Source organism: Phascolarctos cinereus, unplaced genomic scaffold, assembly GCF_003287225.1.
Source record: "Phascolarctos cinereus isolate Bilbo 61053 unplaced genomic scaffold, phaCin_HiC Scaffold_5;HRSCAF=322, whole genome shotgun sequence".
Lineage (NCBI taxonomy): Eukaryota > Metazoa > Chordata > Mammalia > Diprotodontia > Phascolarctidae > Phascolarctos > Phascolarctos cinereus.
The window spans coordinates 32,716,359-32,729,430 of NW_027555958.1; the positions used below are offsets into that span (position 1 = coordinate 32,716,359).

The 13,072-nt window shown below is 43.9% G+C and overlaps 1 protein-coding gene across 1 annotated transcript in view; it reads left to right on the forward strand.

Moving 5' to 3' along the window:
• Window positions 1-13,072, forward strand: part of SLC6A4 (solute carrier family 6 member 4) — a 59,352-nt gene continuing 46,280 nt past the window's right edge. Inside the window, exons 1-2 of the mRNA XM_020963343.2 lie at window positions 1-247; window positions 1,704-2,022. The gene's annotated coding sequence lies outside the window, so the exon portion shown is untranslated. The remainder of the gene's footprint in view (window positions 248-1,703; window positions 2,023-13,072) is intronic.

Here is a 13,072-nt window from a genome sequence, read left to right on the forward strand (position 1 = left end):
TCAGACACTGGGGCATGCAGGAGTGGATAGATAATACTGAATAGGTGACAGTGAAAGGTAGGGCGGAGAAGGGAGTGTGGCCAAGAAGGGGCAAACAGACTGGATAAGGCAATGGATCACTCACTATAATAAGCACTGTTGTGTGGTGTGCTAGGCACTGAGGATACAGAGACCAACACTGAATCCATCTGTACTCTCCAGGAGCACCCCATTTGGAATCGGGAACCTCCAGTGACTGAAGACCTTGGTGAGACCTGAGGGGAGGTGCAGTGGGTGAGCTGGGGGAGTGAGAGAGATGCAGGTGAGGATGCAGTGTTCAGAGCAGGGGAAGTGGCAGATTCCACTGAGGAAAGGAGCAATGCCTTATTGGAGGTGGGGGTGGAGGTGGGGAGCTCTATTCCCAATTGGAGAGGTCAATTCTGCCATCTCTGAGGCTTTGGATAAGTGATTTCCCCTCTTGTGGAGGAAATTCCCTCATCTTCCTCCTCTGTAAAGTGAAGGGGCTGGGATGGGCGCTCTTTAAGGACCTGGTCTATGATCCCAAGTTGCTGGCTTCTCAAAACCCCAAATTCCAAAGAGTGTTCTCAGTGCTTGTAGTACTCACACTGATGTCAAGATGGCAGCAAAGCCTTATCACTGATTCCTCAGAGACGGCGGCGGACCCCTCCCTCCCCCCCCTCATTGTGGCGACTAGCCCCAAGTCCAAAAGCAGATACCTCCCCAACTCCGGAACCTTAGTTCTGAGATCACTGGGCTCTGTCCACTGAGGTTTCAAGCCAAAACTCTCCAAGTGAGCTCCAGATGCACAGACTTGATGGTATTAGATGAGACTTTTTAGAACATAAAATCTCACTGATTTTAATATGATGGGGAGAGGGATGGGGCGGGCGCGTGGACAGGGAGCTTTGCTTATTTCTCACCTTACTTTTAGGGGGATAGTCCCTTTGGGTGATTCTCTAAGAGAAAAAATTGTTAATGGTCCGATTTAATGACTGTTCTGAAAGGATGGACTGTGGTCTGGTCTGTGTTTGGGACTTCAATCTTTTTGGGTGGGGGGGGCAGAAAGAAAAAACTCTTTGTTGTTCTTGGAATTGAAAAAAAAACACCACCAAACCTAAACAAGAAAAATATGCCTCTTTGTCTCTGAGAATCTCCCACCCCACCCCACCCCCAAAGCCCCGAAGTTGGGGCTTTGATTCCTTACTCTGCCCCTAAGATCAGTTGTCCCAGGAGGGCCTATGGCCCTCTCAGGACCTTCTCTGCTTCCATCCAGTCCATGGTGGGGCAGTCTGGGTAAGACTGCTGGCACCTGGAGTCGCAGAATTCTAGACTTAGAGCTGAAAGGGACCTCAAAAGTCGTGGAGTCTAGTCCTACTCCCTCATTTACAGATGGGGGAAACTGAGGCATAGAGAAGTTCGATCTAGGTGTTAAAGGCAGGATTCAAATTGAGCTCTTCCTGCCTCCCACCAGAGTCAGAGAATCTTGGTTCGAATCCTGACTCTCACTACGTATTTGATCTGGAATGAGCCCCTTCCTCACTCTGGGCCTCAGTTTCCTTTTCTGTAATATGAAGGGACTAGATGCTTGTGACATCCCTTCTACCTCCTAATCTATGATCCTAAGGGGGGGGAGGGGAGCTATCATGGTGGGACACAGAGTACCCTAGAAACTGAGCAGTTCTGATGTGTCCTCTGCCTCTCAGCTTCGGGGTTCCTGCTCTCCAGAGCCAACCCAAGCGCATCCATGCAGCCACCCACCGCTAGGAGGAAATTGCAGAGGCAGCCGTGGTGAAACATAAAGTTTATTCGGCTAAAAGTGACGCAAAAATTCTTAAACAGCTCTTTGGCAGCCGATTATCTGGAAATCAGACCATGTGAGGGGGACTGGAGTACAAAAACCTCCCCCACCGCATGGGCTGCTCGCACGCTCAAAGTCAGGCACCAGAGTGACTTCAGGGGCAGTGGCATTCAGACTTGAACAACTCTCGGGGGAGAAGGCGCTCAGAATCATCTGGCACACAGGTACTGGCTCCTTTCTGTTTCCAGCCCACACCTCTCCCAAGTCGTGTTCCCCCGGCGGGGTGCTCGGGAGCTGTCCTCTCCTCTCTCTCCAAGCCTCTTCTCTCTGGAGCGGATTGGAGAGAGGCAGTAAGTCGCACCGAAAGATCCCTGTACTCCGTCCCTCGCCGCTTTTCTGGGCAGCCTTAAGTTTCCAGAGTGCTCCAGCGAAGGGGGAGAGGAGAGGAGCAGGATCAGAGGGCTTGGCTGGGGATGCTCTGGGCTGCAGGTGTCTCAGTAATGGGGAAAGGTCTGGCTGGGGCAAAGGAGCACTGCAGAGAGAAACCCTCCTTGTGGTCGGGGGTGCTGGGAGAGACATTTTTTCAGTCTCATTTGGCTTTGACTTTGCATCTTAAGGAAAATTTCGTTTTCTTGTGGCTTCACCCAGGCACTTCTGCAGGGACCATTCCCGTTTGACACAAATGCTTGAATGCTGAGAGAAGGGAATGAATGAACACATGCTTACACAGGCATCCCCCTTATTGGCAGACAGGCAGCCTGCTCCAAGGTTCCACAGGGCATTCGGAGTTTCTGTCAAATTCAAGTCCTTGTTAGACACAGCTAAAATTAATGAACTTTATATGGATTTTTTTTTTCTGTGAAGCCAGAGAATCTGTCTGGTGTGGGCAGAGAGTGCTGGACTTAGTTAGGAAAAACTCCTAGAGGCAGTACTTACTGGCTGCCTGAGGTTCTACTACACAAGCTACTTCAGTTTTGTGGGCCTCAGTTTCCTTATCTGTAAAATAAGGTTAATAATACTTGTAATAATAACTCACAGGATTGCTGTGAAGCTCATACGAAGCATGTAAAGTCTTTGCCAACTTTAAAACAGTATGTATGTTTTTATTATGTCAGTTTCTTTAAGAGTTTATAAAACTCAGGAAAGCTCCAAGCAGCTGGTTCCCTTCCCCATGGAACCTACTCATGTTAAATGAACATTTGTTGCTCCAGAAGGGACCTTAGAAACTGTGGGGTCCAATCCCTTTATTTTTACAGATGAGGAAGCTGAAGCCCAGGAAAATTGAATGATGCTCAAAGATGTAGAGATGGTAAGTGTCAGAGGCAGGATCTGAACCCAGATCTTCCCACCACCAAATCTAACACTCTATCTACTACGCCTAGGCTGTCTATTTTTCCTGGGTAAATGTGTATGTGATCTGTTTTGACTAGATGAACCAGGTCAGTGGATTATTTATGAGTTTGCTTAGCTCCCTTTATAGTGAGAGAAGGACAGCTGGTCCAAATATTGAATGTCTTTTGCTTTCCATCCCATCAGGAAATGATCTAAGAAATCTAACGCTGGAGTTAGTGTGGAATGTGAAAAAAAGAAGAGCTGAGCAGGGGAAGAGATCCATGCCTAGCCTGTCTCTGGAGGGATGCAGTTGTAGAAGCTTGGGCCCTGTGTCCCATTATCAGCTTTCGGACAGAGCCCTTCAGGTCAGAAGGTTCATAGCCATCCTCTCAAGAGTTTTGGCTGTGGGGAGTGACCTGCCTGCTCAGGACTGTGGGCACAGGAAACCCATAGCTAGTGAGATGCAAGATATTTTGTGTTCTTCTCAGGGAATCAGGGTGAACGATGATTTTGACATGGCTCCATCAATGAATAAAAGTACCTTCCTCCCACTAACTGGGTATAGGCAGTCCAATTAGGAAACCTCAGGGATGTTGCCTGCCAACAGAGTAATCCAAATCCATTTTTCATTGCTAGTTACTCCTGCAAGACTCTGAATGTGCTGTGGGAAGCAGGGGAGGAATAACACTGTAGGCAGTTTTTTGGGTATCAGTAAGTTCAAGGACAAATATTCAGTCTGGCCGGCCCCCTGAGCAAGGGAGGGCAGATGGATTTTCCCAAAATCTTCAGGAAAGAGCTATTCATGGTTAGGCACCTGTTGAATTCCTTTCAGTAAATATATTGGAAGCACACACTTTTATTGGAGAACGTCTCTCATAACTGAGTTAGTGCTGGGGATATTGAGTCAAAAAACAAAACAGTTTTTGCCTTTGGGGCCTTTACTTTCCCTTGTAAGGATACATCATGTACACAGATAAATACATGCAAAATATTTATAAAACAATGCAAAATGATCTCGAGAGGGAGAGTGGCACCTGGGTAGATTGGGGAAGGTTTCCTGAAGGAGGAACCTTAAAGGAAGCTAGGGGTTTCTGAGATGTAGTGCTGCCTAATCCTTAGAATCAAATGTTCTAGGTTCAAATTCTGCTTCAGATACTTACTTACTGCCTGATCCTGTGTGTGTGTGTGGGGGGGGGGGGATCACCTTACTTCTCTGGGACCCAGTTGTAAAACTGATTATAAGTGCCTTCTAGCTCTAAGTATATGGACTGATGAAGATGGTGAGGTGGGGTGAGGAAGGAATAGACTCCAAGCATGGCATTAGAGCCTACTTGTGCAAAGTCGTAGAGGTGGAAGATGGGATGTTGTATACATGGATGTTTCATTGTACTTCTTTGGGGGTGGGGCACTGGAAACTCTTCCCTACAGCAACCTGACCAAAATATCCTGAATGTGCCAGCAAGTCAGTCCAGGAGGTACCCAGGTAATGTCATACACTAAGTGAGTTTGGCCATGGAGCAGAGATAATAATGCAATAGGCTCCTTGGAAAGCAGCCTGGGAGGTTTAGCTCTTGGTGTGCTGAGGAGACAGATGTAACAGGGAAAGGTCACAAGTTTTTGCCTTTATCTAAAGAAGTCGGAGCACCAAATGTGCCCTGGGAGAGTCTGAAGCCAGTGTTTCTGAGGAAACGGGTTTGAGAGGGGGTGTGAGCTCTTGCTCTTGACCGCTCATCCCCTCCCACCCTCTGTCTGTCTGTATTTGGCAATCACAGAATCACAGCTCGAAGGACGGGCACAAAGAAACTTCCCATGAGCCCCGGATATCTACAGCAGGAATGATGGGTGCTCTGAAGCAGTTTATGACCACCTCTGTAGTCCCTTTCTCAGATGCTGCACTGTCTCCCTAACGTGCAAGTCAATCCCTGTACTATTTCTGCAGAACATTCTTAAGCCACAGTCACTCTACTCCAAATCTGGAGCCAGGAGTACCAGCTCTGCCACGTAAAGTAAGATTTACAAAGTGCTTTCCTCCCATTAATCCTGCGACATTGATAGTGCAGTATCTATTTTTTTTTCAATAGGCTCAGAAAGGTTAGGGTTATACCAGTGGTTACTCAGCTAGTAAGTACATTAGGCAAGATTTGAACCCACGTCTCCCAACTCTAACCTCATGCTTCTTCCTTTGTACCTTGATATCTCTGGAGTATTTGGGTGTGAATTACCTAGGTAGTCCGGGTAGGTTGCTTCCCTCTCTGAGTCTCAACTTCCATAGCTCTAAATTTGGGGGGTTGGATTTGATGGGCTCTGAATTCCTTTCCCCCATCTAAATCCTCCAAACCACTCTCTGATGCTTTTTTTTTTCTCAATCCACACAATGTCGTACATGGTAGAAATGGGCTGGGCACAATAAACACTTTATTTTCCTTACAGATTCTGCTAATTCACTTTAACCTACTAACTAACTAACTAACATGGTGAATTGGCAGATTTCCGGGTGTGTGGGGAATATGATCAGGTGCTGAGCACAACACCAGAGGACTGCATGCTGCCTTACTTGGGAACATCTATTATGTGTGGGAAGCAACCAGTATAGCCCTCTTCCCTTGTGGATATAGAGATACTTAGCACAACTTTGTGAGTAAATACAAAGAACTGATCAACCTATACATTTTCTTTTCTCTTTACAAAATCACCCTTTCTACTCAAAATGTCAATACTTTACTCATCTACAGATCTGACCCAACACCAGCCAAAGTGTCAATGGGGTCCTCAACAGAATTCAAAAGTCATAACAAAATAAACGGGGAAAAAGAGAAGGGCTAAATTATCAGGGGTAACTATGGGGAGGGGAGAAATGCCATTGCTGGGCATCAGTGGGTGCACACTGTTGCACAAACTGGCCCTTGGGTCTTAAAATGTACTATAAAGAAGTTACTATAAAAATAGTTAGTATGGGAATGAAGATTTTTTTTAAACAAAAGAAAAACTCTAAATCAATGGAACTGAATAGAAAGTCCAGAAACAAAAACTAATACACATGAGATTAGTGTTTGAGAAACTGAAGCCTAAAATATAGCAAGAAAGGGAATGCTTATTTAATAGACTGTTGGAAAAATTGAATGTGGTGAAAAATGGGTTAATATCATATACCACAACCACCTCTGATTGGATTAATCATGTAATTATTTTTTAAATCACATAAAATTTAGAAAAGGAATAGCATATTAATCTCAACTGCTACAGGGAGGAACAAATTTATTGGCAAATAGGGAAAATATTGGAGACAAAATTGAGGGAGCTGATCATATGAAGATAAAAAGATTTTGCATGATAAAGTAATATCTCTAAAATGAAAGGGGAATGGATTAGGAAAAAATATTCATGGTAAATAGATCTGATAAAAATCTGACATACAACATTTATAAGGAACTAATACTGACTTATTTATAAGAGTAAATTCATTTATAGGAATATCCCTACATTGATACATTTCTTCAAATGGAGAAATTATCAAAGGAGATGCTAAGGCAGGTTTTAAAGAAGAAATATAAATTGTTAATAACCAAATAATAATACATTTGAACTAATAATCGAGAAAACAAAAACCAAAACTTAAAGAAACCACCTTCACTACCATACAATTAGCAAAAATAGCTCAAAACAATGATATTCAGTGATGGGGTGATGGGACCTGGACCTCTAAAAGGAAAAGACCATGTCTTTGAGAGCAACCCAGATCTCATCATCTATCATTCAACGTTGGAAAGAGGACCTCTACTGTATTACCAATGGCATTATAGATGCAGGGGTGGGGAACCTGTGGCCTTGAGGCCACGTGTGGCCTTCTCAGTCCTTGGGTGCAGCCTTTTGACTGAGCCCAAGTTTTACAGAACAAATCCTTTTATTAAGGGGATTTGTTCTGTGAAGTTTGGATTCAGTCAGAGGGCCACACTTGAGGACCTAGACGGCCACATGTAGCCTCGAGGCCGAAGGTTCCCCACCCCAGATAGCTTTTTGGTGAGAAATCCGGCTACATACAATAAGGCAGCTGGTTATGATCTCTTTGACCCAAATCATTCTACTCCTGTGACTTTTTCTTACAGATGTTATTTAAAGAAAAAAAAAAGGAGGGGCACCCATTTCTATGAAAACATCTTTATTTGTAAAAGACAAAAACTGGAAAGAACCCATCTGTCCAGAATGACTGGGAAAATTGTGGTGTGTGAATATAATGGTATATTATTGCAGCATAAATGATAAATGGGAAGAACTCAAAGATATATGGAAAGATTTTCACGAAGTGATGCAAAGCTAGGTCAGAGAATGAAACAAACACATTTTAAAATACCAACAAGAGTAACGAAATTTTGTAAGTACACAGATGGAGAAGGGATTGGAAGGAGATACAGAACAAATCAATTACTTGCTATTATTTTGTTAAATTTTATATTTTTCTAAGCAAAATGTAAATAATTTGGATTTTAAGAATTTGTTTAGAGATCTTTTCCATATTTTGATTATTTGTGAATTTTATGTGCTTGAGAGTATTACTAAATTTATAGGAATAAAAAGTGAAATTAAACATAATCTTGCCTTATCTCCAGAGGGTTCCCTCAAAAGCAAGTATGTGAAACTTCTTCATCTTGTATTTTTTCAATATTTTTATTTTAAATGTATTATTATTATTATTATTTTATTTTTAAACTATTCACTTGCCACTAATTACTTCTTGCCCGGGGCGGGTCTGCAGATTGCTTTTACAAATCTTGTCTTAGGAAACAGTAGAGACTAGAGGAGGCATGCACAAAAGCCCTTACCTCGCAAGAGGTAATGAGGAGCACTGGAAGGAGCCTCGAGTCGAATCAGAGGATGTGGGTTCAGATCGTGGCTCTGCCTCTTTTACTCCCTTTGTGACCTTGGGCAAGTATTTCACTTCTCCAGGCTTCTGTTTCCCCATTCATAAAACAAGGGGGTTGGACCACATGATCTCAAAGGGTCCCTCAGACTCGGCATCTAGGATCATTTGATTTGCCAATTTTTTTCTTAGGACTTTAGCCCTAACTTCCGTTTTTGTTTCGCCGCATATGCAAATAGAGGCCGATGTCTTTCAGTAGGGAGGCTCCGTTCGGGATGGGAACCATACTTTCAGTCACAGAATCAGGGGTTCTGGGTATATCAAGTGCTCTGCCACTAACGAGCTATGTGACTTTAGCAAAGTCATCTCGGCTCTTTGGGCCTGAGTGCCTTCCTTTGTAAAATGGGAATGGGGACAGGTTGCACTAGATGAGATCATAGGTATAGGAAGACCTGAGTTCAAATCCAGCCTTGGACACTTACTAGCTGTGTGACCCCGAGCAAGTCACATAACCACTGTCTGCCTCAGTTTCCTCAAATTGGCTTGTTATGAGGATAAAATGAGGTAATATTTGTAAAGCACTTTTCAAACCCTAAAGTTCTATGTAAATTCTAGTTATTATTATTTATAACTGGGAGTCAGAAGCCATTAAGTTTAACTCCCTTATTTTACAGATGAGGAAATAGACACAGAAAGGCCAAGACATTTGCCTAGGGTCATATACCTAGTAAAATGGCTGAGGCAGAATTTGAACTCGGATCTTCTTGGCTGCAACTCTCAATCACTACAACTAGCTGCCTCCCATGTCTCTTTCAGTTCTGACATTCTGCAATCTTTGTAGATCCATAAGATTTGGAGCTAAGAGGGTGCTTAGCCATGATCTTGGTCAATCCTTCATTGTATAAGTGAAGCTCCATCCTAGTTTGTGGAGGTAAAGGCAGAAGGGTTAGCAGCTGAATCGTGAAAGAAAGGGCCTCTGAGACCCGAGCCACAGACCACACTGCCTCATATCATCATGTATTTACTGAATGTCAACAAGATCCTTTCAAGGTGACACAGCCCTTTGTCTGATGGGGCGACAATTTGGGGCAAGATAAAATGGTGTGAAGAGCATCCAGTGGTGGCTGTTCCCTGACTCCAGAGCAGGAGAGAATTGTGATAATCCAAGGGGTGAGTGCCCTTGCTGCCCTGCAGCTAGCCATAGGAGTATCATTAGCTGTAGGCTGAAAGATAAAACTGGATAGGTCTCAATGCTAAATAGTCATTAAGTGAGGACTCTGTTGAGCTACAGGAGAAATCCCAGAGCAGAAAAGGGGCCAGAAATATTAATGTCATGGTGATGTGGGGAAGAAGCGATGCCAGGCCTGGGGTTCTGAGGTCTCCAGATCACTGACAGGTGGCCATGGCTGGAGGACTACGAAAGGCTTTTCACAGCGCCATCATACCCTCAAAAGAAGTCTGAGTCTACTGTTCTAGGGAGAGGAGGAAGAAAAAGGAAAAAGATTAAAGAGAAGAGGGGAGGAGAAAGGAGAAAAAGGAGAGGGGAGAGAGAAAGAGGAGAGAAAAGAGAGAAAGATGGAAGAAGAGAATGAAAGAGAGGAAAGGGGAGGAGAGAGAGGAAAGAATGAGAAAGGAAGAGAGAAGGGGTAAAGAGAGGGGAGGAAGAGTGAGAAATGAGAGAGAAGAGGGAAAGTAGAGAAATGGGGGAGATAGGAGAAAGAGAAGAGAGAAAAGGGGAGGGGAGAGAAAAGAAAGAAAGAAGGGATAGGGAAAGGGAAAGAGAGAGGACAATTGAGAAGATAAAAAAAGGAAAGAGAGAAAGAGGAGAAAAGAGGGAGGAGGAAAGAAAGGGAAGAAGAGAGAAGAAGATGAGAGACATACTCAGACAAAGGCCAGGTGTCAAGGTCTATAGGTTAAGTGGATAGAAAGGACGGGAGTTTATAGGGTGGGGGTGGGGGCTACAGTTTAGCGTTTGTGTTTTGGAATGTCAAGGTTTGCAAAGAAGCAGAGAATCTGAGAGTTGAGAAGGCCCTCGGGAGTTGCCTAGTACAATTGTGTTGGAAAGTTTGGGGTTCCTGGTTTCTTTCCAAATAGAAATTCTTAAAAAATTCAACAAAACAAAATAACCAAACGAACCCAAAATGTTCATCTCGGTCCTGGTCCTCAGTTTCTTTCTGTGTCTGATACTGTCTTCCTGGGGACCCATAATGTCAGGGTTCCTCTAGACTGGAACACTGTTTCTTGTGAGTTTCCTAGAGTCTCAGGCAGCAGCCCACGCATCTTCTCTCAGGCATGTTTTTAAACGCATAAAACAAGAGCCCTACCATTACAAAGGAGACTAGTGATATTGAAATGAAGTTATTAGAGTTATCAGCAAAAATAAATTCAAGGACCCTAGGCTTAGAACCCTACAGAAAGAGAGAGAGAGAGAGAGAGAGAGAGAGAGAGAGAGAGAGAGAGAGAGAGAGAGAGAGAAAATGAAAACACATTAGTTGTCACTCCTTGTTTCAGGGTAGAAGCTGGAAGGAAATGCCCTCCTCCTCCTCTTCGCTTTACTCCCTCTCCTCCTCCCCCTCTCCTCCTCCTCTCCCTTTCTCCTCCCCCTTTCCCTTCCTTTTTCTCCTCCCCCTCTCCTCCTCCCCATCCTCTTCCTCCCCCCCTCCTCTCCCTCTTTCTCCTCCCACTCTCCTTCTCCTCTTCCTCTTCCACTTCCCCCTCCTCCTCCTTCTCCCCCCTCCTTCTCCTCTTCCCTCTCCTCCTCCTCTTTCTCCTCTTCCCCCTTTTCTGTCTTCTCTCTGATCTATTCTCTTGCTTCCCTCTACCCTCTTCTTTCTTCGTTCCATGGTGAGCCAAGAATGACCCTAACGAGAGCTGATAAAAGTAAGAGGGGCACCTGGGATTCACCTACCTCCAGGAGGAGAAAGCCCATAAAGGGCTGAAGTGGAAAGAGACATGAGGCAGGCCCAGCTGGTAAACCTCCAAGGCCCTCAGACACTCCCATGAGGCCCCTTCAGAATTCCTACAAAGGTTTTGGTCTCGATCTCCTCCTCTAATTAGATTGGCATTTCCTCAAGCACTAGCATTCAGGACAAACAATTTCTCATTCAGTCCTATTATTTCCTCCATGTTGTCTAATTACTAGTATTGTAACAATCATTTTCTCCTCTTTTGCTGCAGATCCACAGTATTTCATCAATGTAATAGGTTCAAGAGGCTTTTGTGGGCTGGCCTGGGAACCCAACCATGTATAACATTGTTTCTATGGGAAAGTGCATTCTGAGCTCTCAACAACCGACTTACAGCTGGCCTTTTGAAACACAACACCTTTGCAAGTTAGGAAGCACAGCATTTTCGAGTTAAAAAGAATCCTAGAATCATAGATTTAGAGCTGGAAAGGATTTTAGAAATAGTCCAGACCCATCATTTTACGGATGAGGAAACTGAGGCGCAGAGATGGGATGTGATTTGTTCAAAGTTACACAGCCACATCAAAGGGGACATCTGAACCCATGTCCTTTGCCTTTAGAGACAGTCCTCTTTCCACCATACCATGATCATTTATCCCTGTAGGTATCAGGAAAGGAATTCCCCAATGCAAAACACGCTACAAATCCTTTAGAATTTCCTTGAAGACCTTGAAAAAAGGAAACCCATCATATCCTGAGGCCGCCCATTCCACTTTTTGATGGCATTAATTATTAGAAAGTTTTCCTAGTTACTTTTTTAAGCCTAACTCTGTCTCTCTGCCCACCCATTGCTTCTAGTTTGGGGGCCAATCCCTCTTTCTCACGACAGCTTTTTAAATACTTGAAGATTTGTTTCCAGGCGAGTCTAAAACAGTGTTTGGAGAGTCATGTCAATCTTTTTCAGTTCATAATTATTACTGAAATAATAATCCTGACGGATCCCTGAGGTTCTGCTATGAACCACCTGATATATGAGCATGCGTGTGTGGTGTGTGTGTGTGGTGTGTGTGTGTGTGTGTGTGTATGTGTGTGACAGAGAGAGACAGACAGACAGAGAGAGAGAGAGAAAGATGGTGATGGGGCTGGGACAATAGATGCTAAGTTTACCTCTTATCATCTACTGAGCAAACAATACCCTCTCTAGCACTCATACCTGCCCCACTCACAACTTTACAATCTATACACTGATTTGCCAAACGCGTAAAGTTCACAAATTATAGGCATGTGTTGACCAATTGATTTTCTGTGCATGGCCCAATACAGATTGAGTTTCTAATCAGTATTTCCCCAAGTGACTGTTGTATGCTTGACTACTTGGGAGTTAGAAATGGGTGTAAAATACAAGTCCCTCCCCCCCCCCCCCCCCCCCCCCGGAGCATACAAGGAGAATGATCTTTGGTCTGGGGGAAAAATAACAAAAATAATTACCAAAGAATTCACACCCAAGATAAGTGAGATGGCAGGAGCCACCCCATACAGTAGGAACTGCAGGCCAGGGTACAGGTGGTGATCTCTGAAATCTCTGGAGAATGGGAAGAAATGACACAGGACTAGAGAGAGTCAAAGGTCCAGATTTTCAAAAGGGAGGAAAAGGTGGATTCTCCAACCTGTAGGTTGATAAGCTTCCTTCAATTCCTAGCAAAATTCTAGGAAGTAGGTAGTGAGCATACAGAAAGGGAAGCAGATTAGGGGAATTCTGTGGACATAGGGTCATAGGGCCATTGATTTAGAGGTGGAAGGCATCTTCAAGGTCATGTAATTCAACCTCTTTATTTTACAACTGAGAAAACTGAGTCTAGACATGTTGGGAAAGGGGAGAGAAATAAGCATTTATGTAGCACCTACTGTATGCCAGACACTGTGCTAAGTCCTTTTTTTTTTACAAATTACAAATTGCAAACAAAATTACAAATTTTTACAAAATATTCTCATTTGATCCTCACAATAATGCTGTAAGATAGGTGCTATTACTCTCCCCATTTTACAGTTGAGGAAACTGAGGCAAACAATTTAAGTGACTTATCCACAGTCACATAGGTAGCACGTGGCAGAATCAGGCTTTGAATTTAGCTCCTCCCACTACAACTCCAGTACTTTTAGTATGACTGGATTCCAGCCATG